General features: G+C 34.7%; 1 long non-coding RNA gene across 3 annotated transcripts in view; it reads right to left on the bottom strand.

Moving 5' to 3' along the window:
* Positions 1-21,962, bottom strand: part of LOC111097760 — a 79,068-nt gene that overhangs the window by 22,564 nt on the left and 34,542 nt on the right. For 2 of the 3 annotated variants that reach the window (XR_005366021.1, XR_005366020.1), the window contains exon 1: positions 4,108-4,247. This is a non-coding gene — a long non-coding RNA (uncharacterized LOC111097760). Of the gene's footprint in view, positions 1-4,107; positions 4,248-11,736; positions 11,821-21,962 lie in introns of those variants that run through there. The other variant, XR_005366022.1, reaches the window with a different exon arrangement.

The following is a 21,962-nucleotide window of genomic DNA, read 5'->3' as shown; positions in this document are numbered from 1 at the left end:
AGTTTTACTTCTTCCATCTCAATTTAGTCTTCTTTCATTTCTTATACTTGTCTACAATTTCTAACTCTATGCTAAATATAACTGGCAGGAGTCTTTTCAAATGTATTGAAACTAGTTTTGTGGCCTAAGATTTGATCTATCCTGAAGAATGTTCCATGTGAACCTGAGAATGTATATTATTTTATGATTATGTTGACTGGATTGGTCTATAGATCTCCGTTATGTTTAGTTGGTTACAGTGTTCTTCAAGTCTTCTATTTATTTGCTGATTTTATGTCTAGCTGGTTATCCATTATGGAAAGCATGGTATTAAAGTTTCCAAAATTGTTGAATTGTGCATTCATCCTTTCAATTCTGTTAGTTTTTGCTTCATGTGTTTTTGAGTTTCTGTTAGGTGCATAGATGTTCATGATAGTTACACTTTCATGATGGATTGCCCTTTTTAATATTATCTTTCATCCTATTTGTCTCCAGTAACAATAATTAAAAATTGCTGAATGCTTACTATGTTGCAGGCAGATCTAAGCAAGTGTTATTTGCAATTCATGAGTTATTTCATTGCATTGAGAATATCCAATGGGTTCTATTATTTCTTTGATTTTTTACTGAAAAATAATTTTTGGTAATATTTTATTCACTGAGGTATTGGGAATGATATTAAATGTTTGTTGTGCTGAACTATTTTCATATATCTCATTCTAGTTATTGTTTATTGTTTACTGATTGTTAAAAATCTGACGTCTATCCCAGGCCATGTTTGTCATCAAGTAAAAATTGAAGCCTTGCTCACTGTTAACTTGTATATTGGCAATGTTCTCAATCACTTTAAAATATATACAAAATAGGGGCTCCTGGGTGGCTCAGGCAGTTAAGGGTCTGCCTTTGGCTCATGTCATGACCTCAGGGTCCTGGGTTCAAGCTCCATGTTGGGCTCTCTGATCAGTAGGGAGTCTGCTTTTCCCTCTCCCCCATGTCCTTCCCAAGGCTCGTGAACTTGCTCTGTCTCTCTCTCTCTCAAAGAAATAAATAAATAAGTATAATCTTTAAAAAAAGGAAAAAAACTTTATTAAAAATATATAAAATTACTGATGTGATACATTACAAAACCAGTGTGTACTATTAAACAGACTTCAATTACATGCTAGTTTCAGTGAAGTTCTTTTCTGATAGATTTGATCACTGAAAAACTACAGACTGCACAAAGCAACTATGTTTTCCATCATGTACTACTCTCAGTTATATTTCTATGTCTTTCTTAAACTATAAAACTTAAAAAAAAAACAGCATTTCTTGTTTCCTACTCCACAAAATACAGTAACAGAAGTGTACACTTAATTTCTAATTTGTGTGTGTGTGAGTGTGTGTGTGTGTGTGTGTTGCAATCTACAGGTGTATACAGCTAGATATTGATGTGGAGGCAGAGAGAAATTATTATTCTTACTGAATGAAAATGAAAGATAGGGTTGGTTGTTTAGTTACCCTGTCATTATTAATTCTAAGACTATAAGTTGGGAGACCGAAGGTGGAGAGAGCTCTGAGTCTCCCAGTAAGATTTTTCAATTTTGTTAATTTTAAGTCCTCTGGGGAAAACAAGTATTTCTTACTGGTAGTGATTTTAAATTCAGTTCTATACATCTCTTACCCAGTAAATTATTTACTAATGGTTTACTTTCAGGTTAATTTCCCCCCACTCTTTTGTAATTTTTACTTTTTCTGTCCTCTGTAGGTATTCCAATGCAGGATTTGTGAAGCATTTGGAATTTGTTCCCATTTTTGAGATTTCCTAATTTACCAATTTAGCATGCTGAATTTTACATCTAATTTTATTTTATTTTATTTTTATTTTTTTAATAATAAATTTATTTTTTATTGGTGTTCAATTTGCTAACATACAGAATAACACCCAGTGCTCATCCCGTCAAGTGCCCCCCTCAGTGCCCGTCACCCATTCACCCCACCCCCCGCCCTCCTCCCCTTCCACCACCCCTAGTTCGTTTCCCAGAGTTAGGAGTACATCTAATTTTAATTACATGCTTTCTGTGATAATATATAAATTATATATGATTTATATAGAGTTAATATAAATTAATCTTCCACATTTAGAATAGTAAAAAACATTGCACAAATACAGGTTAAACTCAAACTTCAGCTCTTTTGGCAATCAAATAAAATAAATAATTTTAAATGCACCAGATCAAGTTCATTATTGAATTATTATGTCTCACCCAGACTAAGAAGCCTTAAATTTCTTTTTATTTCCTAATATTCTTTACTTAAAAAAAAATGATTCTTTTAATAGTATTGCAATATGCATTTCTTCCATGTATTATTTTTTATGTATGTTCTGGAACAATAAAGCAGCATTTGTCAGCAAACATTCATATGCTTGCTGCTACCTCTGCCTTCTTTTCAGGACTAAAATCATCCAGAGATAATGGACTCCAGGGAGAAAGTAAACAAATTATCCAGGAACAACACTATTCTTCAGAGCAGGTTGGCAGCATGGATTCTACGTTCCAGGTTTGTTACACTCTGGTGAGAAATCTTAGAGGGGCCATTATTCCTTGTCAGGGGCAGCATGAGCAGCATGTAAAGGGTTCATATTCAGCCCTAACAAATTGAACTTACAATTTTGTTTAAAAATAGCATCCATCAGGGTGGGAGTGGATTTTTGGAAGGATAATATACAGCTTTGTCACTTTGTTTTACTGAATGTGAATGCGTAACATCTACCCTATGTAAGATGCAATAATGAAAAAACCCCAAGAATCTGAATTTCATTTCATAAACTCTGGATTTGAGTTTAATCCATAAACTCTGGATCTGACCTTATCTTACAAAGTAGGTGGGCAACTTAATCATTTTTGATATTCAATAATATGTTTAATAAAGAAAATTTGTTTAATAAAGAAAATACTGATACCACATCATTTTGAAGACCAAAAATGAAGCGATATACATAAAAATACTTGGAAACTATAAAGTCATGTAAGATGTGAAATTAGTATTATTATTAACAGTTCATTAGACTAGTCCCTGGTTGCATTCAAGGTATCTTATATTAGGGTAAAACTGCACATAAATGTAGATAACAAAGATGGCAAATCTGATGCATGGCTGATGAAAAGCTGACTCCCTCCATGTTAATTACTCTGCCTGACTTTCACTATTTGTCTCATTCCATCAATGGTGACATTTACATTGTGCTTTCTTGACTTAATTTTTACTTGTTTTTATCTCCCCTACGCTAATCTTCTTTTGGTGCTTTGCTTTTCCAATTTTCTGTCCATTTATAAGGCACATGCTAAATAAATAGCTATTATCTGATAGCTCACTCATTCATTAACCCATTCATTATTTATTTATTTAAATCCTTTCTTTAAAAATCCTGTCTACTTACATGTCTAATGGAACAGCTGTTTGGAGTGTACAAATGTGAAATGAAATGGCTCCTTCCTGAGGTATTTTGCAGTTAAATAAGGAAGTTAGGTATGCAAATAACATTAATGAGAGGTAGAAAGGAGATGAATACTATAAGTAAAGGACAGGTTAATCATGGAACATTAGACAAGTGGAAAAAACTCCCAGATGAGGAGAGATGTGAAGACCCAAGTAACATTTAAGCTCCTTCATAGGTATGGGGATATTAGCAGGGAAAACATGCAAAAGAAATATAAGAGTATGGGCAAATTATACAGTATGATTGGAAGAAAGCAAACATATAACATTGTTTGGTTTAAGTTACAGGTAATGGAACTGTATCAAATTAACTTAAGAAATAAATTAGCAAATAAGAAAAGGACACTGGGTCTAGATCATGTTTTTGAATGCTAAAGAATTTTGATTTCATTCAATAGGAGTCAGAAATGGGAAGCTATTCTGTGGAAAGGAGAAGCCAAAGACTGATATGCTAAATAGGAGATTAAAATGACAAAAAGAAAAGAAAAAGAGAGAGACAAATTAAAAGATTATGTGTGAATTAATGAAAGCTCCTGTTATCTTAGTGCAAGACGGAATGGAGATTTCAGAAAAATACTGAGGAGTTTGGAATTCAGGATAATGATTATCACTTATTAGTTGATTTTTCTATCCCAAGAATCCACATACATTATTAACCTTATCTTCAACAGGCCTAAGAGAAGAGCAGTTGGCTCCATTTTAGAGTGATAACTGAGGCCCAAGACCATACATACAGCTGGGAAACAGGGGAGCTGAGATTTGAACATAGGCCATCTCAATCCAGAACTGTACCCTTAGCAACTGTGCTATTCTAGAACCCCACTACTGACAAGGAGGCATGAGAAAGGCAGGATTCTGACATGATAGCAGCTTCCAGCCTCCATGACAGAGAAGATGCAGATGATAATCACAGAAAAATGACACAAAAATGGGGAGACAAAGTCAATCTGTTTTTGACATGTTGAGTGTCAGTCCTTATGAATTATAAAAGTGGAAATGTCTAGCAAGGAGATGGAAATGCAGGATGAATGAACTCAGGAAAAGCATCTGGAGAAACACAGTTCAAAGTTTTCTAAAAGGAGGTAATAGAGAATGCCAGGTAAGGGCATGACAAGAGAGTGACCAGAGGGAAAGCAGGCCGGGGGCAGGTCCTTGGGAAAGTCAGAAAGGCAACTGTGATTTCTGCATGAAGCACAAACATAATTTCATATCACAGAATTTTAAGATCTTCCAGAGTAGCAATTCTCTCCTACTTGGAGAAGCCACTGCACTGCAGGGCACCATAAGCCTGTAAATCAATTAAACTCAAATTATAAAGTCAAACGGCATCTGTTCCCATCGTGACATAAAACCTGCTAAGATGAAAAATTTCTGGCTGGGATAAGTTAAATTTTTCATAAGTTGCTATCCCACTGAGCTGTTTTTCTTCATACAATTTCAATAACATAGAGGCAGATTTGGGGCTTGGAAGGATCCTTAGAGATCACCTGGTCTAATATCCTCATTTTATAAATGAGGAATCTGAGGCTCAGAGAGGTGACCCTAGGTGACAAAGCTAGCTTTTCCATAAATGGGTTCATTTATATTTACACTCTCTAAATGACTGGGGACCAAGCAGTCTATATTTTATAATGATACTTACCTGAGAGTATTATTGAGAAGAAGTGATTTATAATATGTGGCCACAAAGTTTATTGAGACTTTAATTTGTGTACATTCTTCTCTTCCTTTACCAAGAATGCAGGCTTCATTTCATTTTGTTTTGTTTTTCCCCAAGGAAACTGTGGTTGGAGGCATGAAAGCAGAGATTGCCTACAAACAAATAATGTTTATGGCTTTTAAGAATATTTGAGTTCCTTGAGAGGATAGGAGAAAGTGAGCGGTATCTCCAGTTGAGAGAAGAGAGTAGTGAAGTAGGATAGAGGGGAAAAAAGAAGAGGAGGTGATGTGGAGAGAAACAGGCTGGTATGCCTAAGGGTTGAAAGCACCTGTTCTCCACTCTTCTGAAGACCACATTTCATCTAGGCACAGTAAGAACTGATTAATATTTTAAAATTTTTGTTTTACACAAGTTCCTCTCAGCTATTCTATGTGGTCTCTCTAGACACTCTGGCCTTTATACCTGTTATCCCATAATCTAATATTAGAAGTTATCATTCCAAATCTCACTTCCTCTTCAAAAGGATTTTATATATTGACCCAATAGCATTAATCAGGATCACAAAGTCTGAAAAATAATGCATTCATATCACTATTCCTTTTGTTTTTGATGCAATGTTAATGTTATTTTAAATACTTTTAATTTTAAGAATACTTTGAGAAATGTATTATTGCCATTAATATTCCTCCAAGTATTCAGGTAAGCTTATGTTTTAGAAAGTGAGCTATGTACTGTGGCAACAAAGACCCACACCCAGGATTATAAGTACTAAGCTGAAATGATACATATAAATAATAAGTAGGGATTCAGAAAGGGAAGATAATACTTTTGAAAGATTTTACAAAGAAAGTTTTGTAGAGAGAATACCAGCCAAACTAGGCTTGAAAGTTAATATTTATAACCAAGGACATAGAGGAATGCTGAGTTTATTTTGGCACATTGAATAAGGAAGAACTTTTGTGAGAATGGTTAGAATATATAAGTAATTGAGGGAAAACTGAATTATATTTGAATATTCCTTCTTCTTAGAAATGAGAGCCGGGCCAGAGATTTTGAGAAAAATTCCATGGCATGTACTGGAAGTGGTTCTTAATTGAGAGTGCAATTGGAAATATTTCAAAAATATTGATGTCTGGGCCTCAGTTTGAAAGCACTTAAACAAGAACCTCTGGATTGGAACCAGAATGGGTATTTTTAAAACTCTCCAGATCTTCCTCAGGTGCATCAAGGTCAAAGACCACTTATCTTGAGATACGGAATGGGGGATGGGGGTGACATGGCGGGCAAAATAATCACCTCCAGAGATGTTCACACTAACCTCTAAAATCTATGATGGTTTACCTTACATGGCAAAAAAAGGACTTGGCAGGTGTAATTAAGGGTTTTAAGATGGGAAGATTATCCTGGATGACCTTAGGTGGGCCCAACATACTCACAAGTATCCTTTTAAAAGGGAGGAGAGTCAGAATCAGATAAGTGACCTTGGAAGAAGCTGGAGTGATGCAGGGCTATGAGCCAATGAATATGGGTGGTTTCTAGCATATGTAAAAGGCATATGTAAAAGGCAAGGAAATGAATTCTCCCCGACAGACTCCAGAAGGAATGCAATTTTGCTGACTCATTTTAGACTTCTGAACTCCAAAAATGTAAGATCATAAATTTGTGTTGTTTCAAAAAATAGTTTTGTAGCATTTGTAATAAGCAGTGAAAGGAAAATTATATAAGTGGCTGCTAAAAGAGTTAGTGCCTAAATGATCATGCTCCAGGGTAAAAGAAGGATCAAGATGCATAGACTCCCTTTGTATCACCTGTGGCCTACCACCCTGTGTACCAAATACAGATGGGGGAGATGCTACCTCTGCCTCTTTTATATCTTTAAAGTAGTACCAATCTCTGTCATTTCACTTGAAATATTGTCACTATCTTGCATGTGTTGGTGTGTGTATGTGTGTGTGTGGTGAGGGGCAGGAAATTTATCAGAGGCTCCCATTTTCTCGCCTTTTCCACCATGATAGATTGTACCTTATAGGTGAAGGATTTAACTTATAGGTAGGAGTTATGCTAACTGCCAAGAATGTTCATGAAAATTATACATTTGGCAATTAGAGAAGGGACCACTTAGCCCTTCTGTGTAACAGCCCTCAGAATGTTTGGGTATTCCCTTTTCCCTAGTGTATGGTCATTCAAGTAAGTGGTTGTAGGTCTCTGGGAAAAGATGAGGTAGTCACTACAACTGGAATGCTGCAGGATACTTTTTGGGGATCTAGTCTGGCCTTTATTCAGTGAGTTCAAAGCTGGAAAACATGCCCACATCTGGATGCTAGACAAAAGATTGAGATATTTTATTAAGACAGCTGCCTTAAGTCTCCTTCCTTGATTAGCCTTCCTGGATTTGTTGTTGCTGGTAGAGAGATGGAGCAATAACCTCATTAAGTGTTCATCTACCCTGATCCCAAGGAAACTGTTATTTTAGCCACATCTATGCCTCTCTGCTTGCCACACTTCTCTGACTGTCATTCCAATCTTGCTGCCCATGGGAATCACTGAGCTTACCTTTTTTTAAACTGTTAAGAACCACTATTAGACTCCATTACTTGGGGGAACTTACCATCCCCATTCTTATCGATTAGACCAATTCTCAATATCTTCCCCCATAAATCCTAGCTAATTAGACTGTAGACTCTAACTCTGGTGGCTCTTGCACCATTATATTCCTTATTACTTTGTTAAATGAAATATCTTCTTAAGCCTGCTAAAGAACAAAGTCATCTGGTGGTTTGTCCAGTTTTACATCATATATCCACACTAGCATCAGGCAGAGAAGGGAAGCAAACACTTCCCCTCAAACTAACTGACACATTCCTAGCCCCTGCTTCAAGACATTAGATAGATAGATAATAGATGATAGATATCAGCCATTCCCTTTCCTTAATTTTTAAAAAATGCTTTTCTTTCCTATATATTTTAAATTATTCTAGAGACATTAGATTCCACAGTGACCCATTTACAAATAATCTTTGTATTCCCTACCTGACTTTAGATAATACTTCTAAGTTATTCAAAACCAGAGCAACTATTATATGTTACTTAATTTAAGTAGGATATACAATCTACAGTCTTAAAAGGAAACTTGTTCCAGTGGGATTTTTGTTTCTTTGTTTGCCCTTCTAAATCCTCAAAGCAAAGTTCTAAATATAAAGAATATATTGCTTTACTTATTTGGGTCTATATATATTTGCAAATACAGGTACTTCCTAGTATTTCCCTTGCCAAGAATATTAATAAAACCTAACTCTCCAAGAGAGAAGCTACATTTCACAAAAAAGTTGGTGAACTATTAGACGAAGTACGTATTTTTTCTGGTAGCTTCTCAAGAACATGGGGTAAGTCACTAAAACATAAACAAAGATAATAACTCAGCTTGTTGCCATTGAAAATACTTCAGTATGAAATTTGTTGAAATGTTTTAACATCTAAGCATTATAAGAAAAGAAAATAATGATATTTACTTAATGACCATCACTTCAAATAAAACATAACAATCGTTTTTCATATCTTGAGCCCCAGATATTTATATCATGGATAGAGCCACCCAAGCTGAAAGTTATAGTCTATTTTTCTTAGAAGGATGTTTATAAGACTATATTCTTCCCTGTATAAAGTTTTAAAGGCAATAAAATCTCAATGAACTAAGAGGAGTAAGAAACAATGGCATTTGTGATCTCCTCAAAAAAGAAATGTGCTCTGATATTTCATCAGGATGCATTTTTTTCTTATTATAAACTAGCATCTCACTTAACTGGAGATTTTATGATTAGTCTTATAAAATGACATTTACCATTTTCAAACTCAGACATTATGGATTATAATTACATATGAATTTTCCAGTAAGGAAAACTGTAGTTGAATTGCATTTTCTATACATCAAGTACTAAGTCTGTTAATGTAACAGATGCAAGTAGATTTCAAGCCTAACTCTAATTAGAATCACTTGGAGAGTTGTTTTTTTAATACTAATCCATAGGCCACCTGCCCCAAATTATTATTTGAATTATTTACATATATAATATATAGAAATATATATATTTACATATATTTGAATTATTTATTCTCTTGCCCCAAATGATTCTGATTCAGTGGGGCTGCTGTGTGTGTGGACACTGCTTTTTACCCAGGGTTGAAAATCACTGCTCCTGATCATCATGTAAGTGTTTGGATTGCCCTAATAATGTAAACATTCAACGTCAAGTCTCAAATATTTCTTGAGCCCCCAAAGTCTGATTATCTAATGTTATTTAAAATCCCAATAGACAGAATAACATAATAGCAGATTAATTACTACAACTATTCAAAATCATGCTATTTTTTGGTGTCATCCACTTTGACTTTCTTTGTTTTTCTCAACTTGTTCTTTTACCTTGTACTCCAGAGTAAACTTTGAGATGGAACTAAATCCATAGAAGATACATCAAGGCAAGAAAGATGGATTATCATCTAAAAAATGTTCAACTCATCTGTACAGTAATAGGGAACATAATTTGGTCCTAGGAATTGAGATAGTATGGTAATGGGAAATCCATGATTTGCTCTATTTAAAGACCCTTGTCCTCAGGGGAGAAATATCACTTAAGTATTACTCCAGACATATTGATACTAAGATTTCATGAGGAAAATTTCATTCACATTCAATTGTGAGATTTTAGTTTTATTAGAAACTTTCAAAATAAATATTTGATTTACTGTTTCTAAAGGTATTAGAGATGATGAGTGCAACTTCACCCAATTCTACTCTTAAATCTTGTTCTGAAAACCAAATTCATTATTCTCTCTTCTCTCCTAAATGTTAAGATTATATAAGGCAGTGAAACAAGTAAAACAAGGAATACTTAATTCATAATTTTAAACAAATATGTTTGGGCTGCGTTATCCCATCCCTCCTTGTTCTCTTAAATCTACTTAGCCTGACAACTTGCCACAACAACTGTCTCTATTGATAAAGCACATATCACCCAGGACAAATTTGTGGGTTTAAAAAATGTTCTTGTCATAGGAAAATTTATCCCTGGTCTTCAAACTGTATGTTCAGTCATATTTTATGATTTTGTTTTCAAAAGCTGTGGTTGCTAGAATTGATGAGCTGCACTGGTACCCACGGCATGAGCATCCTATTTCTTCAACCAAAAATCCATCATTGTATGAGGAGAATCAAGGTCAGGGTGTGTGTGTGTGTGTGTGAAAACAGTCTCTCACTCAGATGTGGGGAAAAGAGAGGAGATATGGAAGCTGGTAGGGGTGAAGCTCCTTCCTGACTTGTTCTCAAATTTCCCAGTTTTAACAGTTGTTCTAGTTAGTCAGAAATCAAAGGAATGGAAAACAGCAGAATCCTGAGACCTTAAATCAGCCGTCACTTTTTTCCAGAGCATAAGAACTCCTTCAAACTTCAACCTGCATGTGGATTCTCAGGCATCTTGTCAAAATGTGGGACTGTGTTGAGAGGGCTAAAGTGGGGACTGATTTTACGTTTCTGTCAGGTGACGCTGAGATTGCTGACCCAGTTACTTAGAGCACAACTGCCCAAGATAGTCTCTGTGTAAGTTCACCTCCTCAACCCTCCTTAAACTAATGCACTTTTCCAAGACTAGTGGTCAAATAAAACAGAGGGGAACATTGGGCATTTATGAATTATTTATTCTCTTGCCCTATGAATGGATGTAGGATGTGCCAATCATAATTAAGCACCTCATTAGCTCTAATTACAGAACAAAAAGCATTCTCTTTGAATTTCACTACCCTGCTCTACCTAGCATATGAGGACTTTTTGCCATTAAAATATATTTCAGCCTGAAATTTCAAAGAGTGATTTTTCTAATGAGCTGGTGATAAAACTACTCTCAGCCATCGGAACAGCTATATTTAGAGCTGAATTAAGATTTTGTCCATGAGTAAAGAAATGGAGTAAGTGGCAATAAGTTAATAGGTCCTGTCACGAGTAGAGCAAACTAACTGCTTTTTAAAAATTAACCCTGAACCTTATCCTCATTCAGTAGTTAATGAAATTGAGAGATGGAATACTACATATATTATTTATAACATTAATAGAAAAATCAAATAATTATTTCTTGGCTTTGTTCCTTGCATATTTTAACTTTCTGCCTTCAGCATTTGGAGATTGCATTGAATTTGAGGAAGGAACTGCTCTAGAGTCTAATTAGTACCAACATTTATGGAAAGCTTAATGTAACCCGGCAGACACTGTTTTAGGCATTAGCTTTAATGAATCTTCATGAGGTTTGTACAATTGCTTTTATTTCCATTTTAAAGGTAAGGAAACTGAGCAATTTAGAAACTTGCCCTACATTACATAGCCAGAAGTGTCAAAGGCAGGGCTTGAAACCAAGCATTTTGATTGCAGTGTCCATGCAAGTAATCACTCTGTGACTCTGGCTTGTTGGTTATATAGGTATAAGGTGTGATTTCAGAGAAGCTAGGGAAGCTCCTCCAACACAGCCCCTGACCCAAAGTCCTTCAATAGAAACCAAAGCTGCAGATACTTTGAATTTAAATTTTTCATTCATGTTCCTTGTTAAATTTAGCACAAATTATCTACAAATGCTTACCTGCTTGTATCCAGAAAAGCTATAACCACCTTGTATAAACCCAACTGTTCATCTCTCCAGTCCCTATACCCATGTTGTTAAGTCCTGGAGGAAAAAGATCATGGTTATTCTGACGTTATCACACACATTCCTTATCTCCAGCCTTAGTTGTATGTTCAGATTTTCTTAGAATCCTTCCCCTTCAAGCAGTACTTTATATCATATCAGTGCCACGTCTTGCAGCCCTGCCACCCCACTTTCTTCTCATTCTTAGCAAGTGTCTTTGGCTTCTATTACCTAATGACCTAATGAGTCCATTAGGTGTGAAGGCTCTTAAGCCTGCCCCCCTCACAAATATCCTAGAACATTTCCACCCAATCAGCCTTCCTCTGCTTCATTGTGGTTTCCATGGAAAAGAGTGCCCCACTTCCCATGCAAACCTCACCTTGCACCTCTGCTATGGATGGCAACGCCACCACCGTCCTTCATCTGTCTTCATCAGTCTTAAATTTACAACTTTTATGCCTTCTATGCTCAAGTTTCTCCAAACATTAAAAAAGCAAAATCAAACCAAAAAAAGCAAACAAACAAATAGAAAGAAATCACACTCAGTTTTATCCTTCTAATTTTTAGCTAGGGGTCTATCTCACCCCTCACTGTCGTCGAGATTGTTTTGAAGAATTATACTCTTGTTCTCTACCTTTACATTGTTATTTCTTATTTCTCATTAGTCTTTGTCTTCACTGGTTTTACATTTTTCACAATCACCAATGACATAATACTAAATTTTAATGGGCATCTGTCGGGTTCCATCTCCTTCAATTTCTTCAGCTTACAGTGTTACTATTACTTCCTTTCATTTTAAATTATCTTTTTTTTTTTTTCCTAGAATAGCACTCCATTTGTTTTCCTCTGGAAAGACTGCATGATGGTGAAATTGGGAAGTTAAAGAAAAAATGTGAAGATGTGACAATGTCATATATTGCTCTGATATAGCACTATAGAATACGAACACATGTAGGCCCTGTGGAATAGACCATTCATTTATGTTCTGGTTGTAGACTATTGCTCTGACATCTTCCTCTAAATAACAGAGAAGGATGTGAAACACCCTATTCTAAATCCTCTCATTCCTACAGCCATCATAAAAACTCCTCCCCTGAGAGATGGGCCAGGTGAAAAATAACCAGAAAGAAAAAATGTTCATTTTAGGCAAAGTAATGCCTTCTGAATACCATATAATCTTTTTTGTGTGTGTCTAGCATTCACTGTCATAAGCAAAGTCAGAGAATTCTGACTGAATAGTGGTTACATTTAGCTGGCTGAAGGCAAAAGCCTTAGTGTGGAAATCAGGAGTGCCTTTTCAGGAGATAGTCTCCCAAATTCTGGGAAAATTTGATAAGGATACTTTCCAGAATTTTATATGTTCCCGAAGTTACAGGTAACTTGAAGAAGCCAGTTTGCTAGGTTATAGATCTGTTTCTGAAAAATTTAAATTGTTCACCTATTTTCAAAAATCTCCCTATTTTTGCTGGGCTTATTAATTCTCTGCCTCAGCATTCTTATCTGTGAAATGAGGATATCCACAGTAGATACCTCAAAGGGTTGTTGTGAATATTAAATATGTAAATCTGTTTTATGTGTTAATTACTATTATTATTTTGTGCTTTCATTTTTTGTACTTTCTAATTTCTATCAACTTCAATTTGGGCCTCATATCCATAAGAAATCACTGAGGAACATCTACTTTCTCCTACTGACTAAATCGGTTCATTGAATGCACAACCACAAACAGGAAAATAAACAAACACATTTAACCTTTTATAAATAATGAGAGACTAGGAATCTCATCACCCAGGGGTTTCTCATAACTTGAAACAGATAAGGCTGCCTAATAGAATCGTAGTGCAGATTAAATGATAAATTACGTGATGTGCTCGACATAGAGAATTGCTTCCTTGTTTCAATTATGGTAATTCTGATTTGCAGAATCATCACTTAGTGCTATGAGTCTGTGTTTATTCTGTTTGCATTAACTGCAGTTAGCAGGGGTAGTGATGGGGGAATAATAACTGTATAGGAGATTTCTGTATTGCTCTATTCTATCAGATTGAAAAAAATTCAATCCAGTCTAGTCAATGCCCTTCTCATGTGCTTGTATGTTTTTTCTTATTGATCAGCCCTGCTGCTCTTTTTCAGAAGCGATCTTAGCTTCTTCATCTTCACTGCTAGACTATTATGGGCACAGAGTTTTTACAAAATTTTAAGAAACACTCAACCAACTCCATTCATTGGTCTTATTTACATGTATAGTCAAAAGAGTTTTCTGTGTAAATAAATCTTTTAGCCTTTTGATTTTTTTAATTCTCAAAAAAATATTACCTTGTAAAGATTCTAGACTTTCTCTTGTTATCTTGGTACATGTGTATTTCCTTTCTTTCATGGTGGGGAGGGTGAGGGGTGTGTGTGTGTGTGGTGTTTGGAATAGAGAAATAGATTCTGAGGGTTAAATACTCAACATTACAGAGAAGGAATAGATTAACACTAATTAGTAATACAAATGAATTTAAGGACTTGGTGGAAGAAATCTTTCCTTCTACTTTTTCACAATGCTTATATAGTACTCTGAGTTCTTGCAGTATAGATATTTGTGTTACTTCTTTGAAATTAGATTGGACTATTCTTTACTACTTTAATTCAAGTTTAGTAATATTTATAAAATGACAACTAGAAGCAAGAGAAAGCCACCATAAATAATGTCCCTTGGGAAAAATCAGATGGTTTGCTGCTATAAACGTAAAATAAAAAAGCTAAAAGAAAAAAGTATTAGATCAAGAAATTCATTTTCTTTACAGCAACATAGCTCTCCCCCAAGGTGAGGTGTTTACCTGCCCTAGAGTAAAAATCCAGGCCAGTATGCAAAATACTTGCCAGGAGGAAAGTGATTGTGTTCTTCACATCAACAGGAATTAGTAAAATTTAGGCATTCCTAATCCCTTCCAGTAAATTTATGTAGAATTACATGGGTAGAATAGATGATATCCTGTCTGATTTCATCCCCTCAATTTCCTTTCCAGAGTTATTTAAAGATGAATATTCATTACATGGAACATTCATGAAAACAACATAGAAATCCTGCAAGTGTCTTAAAAACTATAAATTTCTTACAGTAAATAGCATGTTTTTTTCTAGGTAGTTCTAGGTTATTTTAAGCTATTCTTTTAGGAACACCTGAGTGGCTTGGTGGTTGAGCACCTGCCTTTGGCTCAGGTTTTGATCCTGGGGTCCTGGGATAGAGTCCCACATCAGGCTTCCTGTGAGGAGCCTGCTTCTCCCTCTGCCTATGTCTCTGCCTCTCTCTCTCTCTCTCATGAGTAAATAAATAAAATATTTAAAAAATAAAATAAAGCTATTTTTTTAACTTAAAGATAATTAGTATTCTTATTCTTAATATTTCATAATCACTCCTTATACTTACCTGATGTATAATTTTACAGAACACTTTTACTCTGTTGTCTCCTTATCCTCTTAACATTTCCACATGTAGTGTTCAGAATTTATATCAAGGTTATATTGTTCTTTTTAAATTATGTTTCAAGTTTTTATTTAAATTCTAGTTAGTTACCAGGTAGTGTAATACTGGTTTCAGGAGTAGGATTTAGTGATTCATCACTTACATACAACACCCAGTGCTCATCACCACCAGTGCCCTCCTTAATACCCATCACCCATTTACCCAATCCCCCTACCCCTCTCCTTCCAACAGCCTTGTTTGTTCTCTATAGGTAATGGTAATATTGTTCTGATTTGGCCTTCCAACTCAGTTTTAGAAATTTTGAAGGGCATAGAGACAGATCTTGTAATTTTGTTAGTTTTTTTTTTCTTTTCACCGAGTATATTCAGTAGGAAGAATTCTTTCTCTTTACTCTTCTATTTTCCCTATTTTTTAATAAATATTTTATTTATTTATTCATGAGAGACACACAGAGAGAGGCAGAGACACAGGCAGAGGGAGGAGAAGCAGGCTCCATGCAAGGAGCCCAATGTGGGACTTGATTCTGGGAATCCGAAATCAGGCCCTTACCCAAAGGCAGACACTCAACCACTGAGCCACTCAGGTGTCCCTTCTGTTTTCCCTATTAATAAAAAGTTGGCAACCAAGGTAATTACCACATTACGTTACAGCTTATGCTGAAGCATTAGTACATGTTTCAAAGGATGTAGGTGCGATACGTGGAACATAAGTCTTGAGAGATACTTCTTCCTATTCGATCCTGGTTCTGTGTTGTTTTCTTCCTGGTTTTCCCTCTTCTTTTGCTCATGTTTCATATCTTCCTCTCAGCACGTTAAAATTAGAACATAACACGCTGACTGGCATTTCTTTGTCACAGTATTTCCAAAATTTATGTGTCTACAGAAACACAGTGGTTAATGCAAAAACACTGGGCTAAATCCCAAGTGAATGCCCCAAATAAACTTATAGAATATGGATAAATGAGCAATTACAACAACACCAGTAAAATGATATATTTTAAAATGTCTAATGAAAAACAAATAAATGGTCTTAACCAAGAGGTACATCCCATTTTTTTGCATGGAACCACATTGGTGAGCATTGAGAATTGAAGAATCAGAAAATTTGAGGTCCTCTCCACCATATACAGCTTCCACAGAGACACCTGAGGTCCCCATGTCATTGATTGTCTAGACCACTTGAGAACTATGAACCATACATCTCCTTTAGGAAAACAATAAACCACTGGACCCACTGCAACAATCCTCAGATTCTTTCAATACCTCTTTTTAAATCCTGGAGTATATAAAGATAATTTGATTCAAACAAGTTATATTACATAGTCATATTTTCTTTCTTCTTTTAAGATTATATTTATTTATTCATGAGAGAGAGAGAGAGATAAAGAGAGGAGAAACACAGGCAGAGAGAGAAGCAGGCTCCATGTAGGGAGTCCGATGTGGGACTTGATCGTGATGTGCTCGACATAGAGAATTGCTTCCTTGTGGGACTCTAAGATCACACCCTGGACTGAAGGCAGGCACTCAACCCCTGAGCCACCCAGGCGTCCGACATAGTCACATTTTCCAAGCATGATTCTTCTGTTAAAAACAAAATTATTTATATACAATAAAACCAATCATTGGAAATGGGGGAGGGGAAGTAATGAATGTTCAGCACCCACTTATACCAAAGGATTACTTGATAAGCATGTAGAGTTAGTTAAAACCAAAGATTTGAAAATAAGTGATGCACTTAAGAAATAAAAATCTTAAATACTTTAATACCTATAATGCAATATCTATAATACAGGAGCATGACTATCATTCAATTATTATTATATATCATTCATATATTATATTTCAAATGTTTATATATAACATAAAATTATATTATTTCAAGAGACTATATCATATACATATCATATTAAAAAGATGAAAGACTTATTTTCAACTGTAGCCAGTTTTTCAATTAAGCTACCTTAACTTTCCATGATATTATACAATATTTTCTTTCCTAATTTTAATTTGAATCATTAGATTCCATACTGTATGGCACTGAACACATAGTAGACTGGCGATAGGAAATTAATAACTTGAAGCACTGCAGCTTTACATATGTTTAACTGGGAACTATATGATATGGGTGAACAGTTAATTAATATGCTTTTATATAATAACATCAAATTTATATGTTTATAATATATTTTATAGAATATTCTTTATTATGTAAAATAAACTAATATTATGCCATTTTCCAAATAATTTGATGGGAGGTCAATTCTACTGGGGAATCCAAGGGCACAAACCTCAGAATTTTCCCAATTGTGGTATTAAGAGGATCTCAGTCACTGGTCAGAAGACTGTTCTCAAAGAGCCTTAGTTCCCTGGTTTACTAATCTGTCATCTGTGTATGCAGAGCTAGTTGCTGGGTGAGAGGAAGTCTCTGGCAACAAAACCCAAGTGCTAGATGATAGATGTGTTGGAATGCAAGGAATAGGGCAGGGCTCAGAGGACATGGTAAGGCATAGATAGCATATGTTACATCATCTAGAGGAAACATTCTTTTAAAAATAAGAAATAAATGAAAGGCACATTTATGTAATGGATAATCACAAAGTCACTGGAGACTAATTGACCACAACTCAAATCCAGACTCTGAATATCCTGGCAGGGTAATCTTGGGAAAATTATTTTATTTTTCTAAGTCTGGGCCTTTCTGTAAAATGGAGAATATGGCACCTACCTTAAGATTTGTGAAGCTTAAATGAGTTAATATCTAAGAAATGTTTACCACGGAACCTAATACTCAGTAAACAATAAATATTAATGTGTTCAGAAGGTAGTTTGGTATTTAATAATACCCTTACTATGTCATTTGCCTACCTTATCATTATGTAAGAAATCTGCTCTAAGGCATCTTTTTCTGGCAACTGTTCAATCTGACCTTGAACCGTTCTAGTTATAGGACATACAGTGGAGTGTATACCACGAGTTTGTCCATTCCAGTTTGGGGCATCATTAATGGCTAACATGTTTTTTATGTTGGAATTGAAATTATTTTTCTAATAAATAGCTTCATAGATTAAGGAGGCCTCAGACCCACTTTTAATATTTGTAGGATCTGTGGCATGAAAACACACAGAGGATGACTAGACCCCTTGTCTAAAAGTTACAATCAAACTAACACAACTGACACATAAAATATTTTTTTATTTTCCTCTTCTAAAAATATAGCTCCATAATGGAAAAATGGAAATTCATGTTAAAATACCATTTTTAGTGGACTTTAAAGGTGGGAAATGTAAACTGTAAATAAACAATCTTACTGTGTTTGTCTGAGTATTCAGTTATGGATAGGTCAGTGGTATATCAATGGTTAATAAATTAGAATTGACATAATTCATAAATTATTTTATTTATTCTATGTAATCTTACCTCTCACCTTATCAACATCTTTAATTGTTGTTATAACCATGATTTTTAACATATTTTTGTTTTCTTGACAGTAATACTAAATTAGAAAACTTTTAAAAACAATCGATTTTGGATCATTTATTGACTTAATGGTGAATTATTATGTATAAGAGCTCAAAGAACAGATGTTGTGATTTTTTTAAAGTCAATTTTATTGAGCGATACTTTGCAAATAGTGATATTCAATCTTTTAAAGTGTATGGTTGAGGAGTTTGACAAATGTTTAAAGTCATGTAACTACCAAAATAATGAAGTTATTTGATATCTCCATCACTCTAAGAAGTTTCCGAAGTCCTGGTTTATATAATTCCCTCTAACCACCTGCATCCCCATCAGCTCTTCTTGAGTTATTGTAGTTCTTAGTTATTCTATAATTTCAATCTGGAAAATTATAGTCTACTAAGACAGTAGCCACTGGAATCGTCAATAAAATTCTTAAATTTGAAGTTAGATTAAAAAAGGAATTCTAGCTTTAAAACAATATGCTCAAACACATTAACTAGTTAGCAAATAGTAAAGTATCATTGTTATAAAATATTGCAAAATATTTAAATTTCATTTTATAAATTGCTATCTTAAATTGCCATTCTCACCATCTCTTGAGGCAACATAGAGTTCCATAGATTATTTTTTGCATTCTTCTTTCAAATTTTTCAATGCTAGCATATTATACAGAAATAAAAGTAGCAGTGTGGTGCCTAATTTGTTCCAACATCTCTTCATATACTTTGATCTATAATTGCCAGAAAAAATTACTCTCTTTAGAAATCAGTGTTGAGATTATTTGTATATGAATCTTATTCTTCATAGTCATGGTTATGGTGTTCATTTCCTTGTTCTAATTATCTTTTTTATTGGAATGTTACTTATCTTGCATTTTTTCCCACTCTGGTATGTTAATTTTTTTTGGCTAAGCTTTTAGTGATACTATTAAAAATAAGTGATAATTTATAATATATAGAGAGAGTAAATTCAAACCTGGGCTTAGTTTCTGCCAAAAGACCATTAATTCACTCTGTTTGAAGATCATTCTTGTTTCATTTGTTTCTTCTGTTGTATCACATATCTTATCTAAAATGAATCTAATTGTATTATTTTGGTGGTTATCTCTGGAACTACAGATTGGAAAAGAAGAAGCAAGGCAAAAATTTGCTTGGCACCACTAGCCAAATATACTCAATTCTCCAACACTGTATTGCATTCTTCCTATTGGAGAGGAAGGATACAGAAATTAAAGTTTTCAAGTGAAGTGTTTCCATAGCTGAGATTTACTTTTTAGTTCAAAACAGTGACCTAAAAAGGGGTTAGTAGAACAACCCAAATCTTTAAAACTTTTGGCCATGATTGCCTTTTGTTTCAAAAATGTAGGGCAAAATCTTTAATCCACTTTGTGTTTATTTTCATGTATGGTGTTAGAAAGTGGTCCGTTTTCATTCATTTACATGTAGCCATCCAGTTTTCCCAGCACCATTTATTGAAGAGACTGTCTTTTCCCCCCTGTATATTCTTGTCTCCTTTCTCATAGATTATTTGACCATATAATCATGGGTTTATTTCTGGGATGTCTATTCTGCTCCATTGATCCGATATGTCTATTTTTGTGCCAGTACCATATTGTTTTGATTACTAGAGGTTTATAGTATATCTGAAATCTGGTTTTTGATACCTCCAGCTTTGTTCTTCTTTCTCAAGATTGCTTTGGCTATCTGGGATCTTCTGTGGTTCCATACAAATTTTAGTATTATTTGTTCTAGTTTTGTGAAAGATGTTGTTGGTATTTTGATAGGTATTGTACTGAATTTGTAGATTGCTTTGGGTAGTACAGACACATAAATGTGAGAACTGAAACCTAGGATGTTTCCTAGAAGGGAGCACAGGCAGTAATTTCTCTGACACAGCATTTATCTAGATACCTCCTCAGGGAAGGAAAACAAAAGCAAAAATAAACTATTGGGACTACATAAAATTAAAATGCTTTTGAATAGCAAAGGAATCATGAACAAAAGACAACCTACTAAATGGAAGAAGATTTTTGCAAATTATATATCTGGTAAGGGGTTGATAGCCAAAATGTAGAAACTTACACAACTCAATATTAAAAAAAAAAACAATCAAATTAAAAAGTGGGCAGGGGACCTGAATAGGCATTTTTCCAAAGAACACGTACAGATGGCCAACAGACATATGAAAAGATATTCAACATCACTTATCATTAGGGAAATGCAAATCAAAACCACAAAGAGATTATCTCCTCACACCTGTCAGAATGGCTAAAATGGAAAAACACAAGAAACAAATGGTGAGGATGCGGAGAAAAAGGAACTCCCATGCAGTTTTGTTGGGAATGCAAACTTGAGTAGCCACTGTGGAAAACATTATGGAGGCTCCTCAAAAAATTAAAAATAGAATTGCCATGTGATCTAGCGATTTCACTTTGAGTATTTACTAAAAGAAAACAAAAACACAACTTCAAAAAAATATATACACTCCTATATTTACCATAGAGTTATGTCCAGTAGCCGAGATATGAAAACAACCTATGCCCAACAATATATGCATAAATAAAGATGGATATGTATACACACACAGAGAAAGAGGAATATTATGCAACTGTAAAAAAGGAGGAGATTGTGCCATTTGAAGCAACATGAATGGACCAAGAGGGTATTATGCTAAATGGAATAAATCAGAGAATGACAAATACCATATGATTCCATTCATAAGTGGAATACAGGAACAACAACAACAAATGAATAAACAGTCAAATAGTGGAATGAGACCTATAAATACAAACTGATGGCTTCCAGAGGTGAAAGGGTGGGGATTGGGCAAAATGGGTGAATAGGGATGGGAGATGCTGGCTTCCAATTATGAAATGAGTAAGTCACAGGAATAAAAGGCATAGCCTAAGGAATACAGTCAATGATATTTTAATAGCTATGAAATGGGACAGATGGTAGCTACACTTTTGGCGAATATAACATAATATATAAATTTGTCAAATTACTAAGTTGTGTACCTGAAGCTAATGTAACATTGCATTTTTAACTATACTGAAATAGAAAATAATGTAAACCAAGAAATGTGGTGGAAGAATTTCCTAGAGGCCTGAAATACTTCATCACAAGAACAAGTGTTTGGGTTATAGATCCAGTTTTACCAGCACTGTATGCCAGATTGTGAGTGACGGGGTGCCTGAGTATTCTCTAATACATTAATGTGTGCATCTCTATGTATGTGTGTGTGTGAGAGAGAGA

This window comes from Canis lupus, chromosome 10, assembly GCF_011100685.1.
Source record: "Canis lupus familiaris isolate Mischka breed German Shepherd chromosome 10, alternate assembly UU_Cfam_GSD_1.0, whole genome shotgun sequence".
NCBI classification, from domain to species: Eukaryota; Metazoa; Chordata; class Mammalia; order Carnivora; family Canidae; genus Canis; species Canis lupus.
This window is presented reverse-complemented; position numbering and strand designations above follow the sequence as displayed.